The following is a 912-nucleotide window of genomic DNA, read 5'->3' on the forward strand; positions in this document are numbered from 1 at the left end:
AAAAGCAATCTGGAAAGCATATGAAAAAGCCCTTGTTGGGGTAACATGAACATCCCAATTGTTGAAGCCCAAAGGCTTCACAAAGGAAACCATGTGATATTCAGGTAAAGATCATAACATGGTGTGACTAGAAATCTAGCTGACTCCTGCGCTAGCATCATTTATTGTCATGATGTAGCTGTAAGACAACACATGTACGTGAAATCGTCCTAGGAAGGACGACCTTTGACAAAGGGATATTTAGGTTCAGCCGTGAGTTCAACCGTCGGGAAGCGTTGAAGGACTTTTTAAAACGTGTAACAGAGATCGGCACGAAATGAACCGGGCGGATTTTAGATTTATTTATATCGAAAAACCTGATGAGACTTGAAGAAAGTCAGTTTATTTGTATTTGTACACTGAGACCGGCTCGCTAGCGGGCGTGAGAGATTGATGAAGTTCAATGGATTGATAAAGTTTTTAAGTGTTGCAAAGTCCGAAGCAGTTATGTTTGCAAACAGTCTCATTGGTGATCTGACACGTTAGGATTGATACGACGGGCTGGTGTTGATAAGGCTGTTTTTAACATGGTTTGGTTGGCATTGGTGGTGAATTGAGATGATGAAGATGATGAGTGAGAATGAAGTGACGATGAGAATGCAAAGTGAAAGTTGAATGGAGAATGTTGTGTAGGGATGACGATAGAAATTAAGTATAAGGTGCTTGTATGTATGTATGTTGAACTTGTAGTGATAGAAAAGCCAGACTGAAGAATTATCGTTGTAGAACTTAAATACCAAATTGTTGTTTAGATTTCCATCAAGAGACTCATCAAATCAATTTTCATTCAGCGACATCAAGGGGAGTAAGCAAAATGCGCGGCTCGGACATGCAGCTGACCTGCCGTCTGTAAAGCTCTTGGGCCCCTTTTTT

This window comes from Melampsora larici-populina (genome assembly GCF_000204055.1).
Source record: "Melampsora larici-populina 98AG31 unplaced genomic scaffold MELLAscaffold_15, whole genome shotgun sequence".
In the NCBI taxonomy this organism is placed as follows: Eukaryota; Fungi; Basidiomycota; class Pucciniomycetes; order Pucciniales; family Melampsoraceae; genus Melampsora; species Melampsora laricis-populina.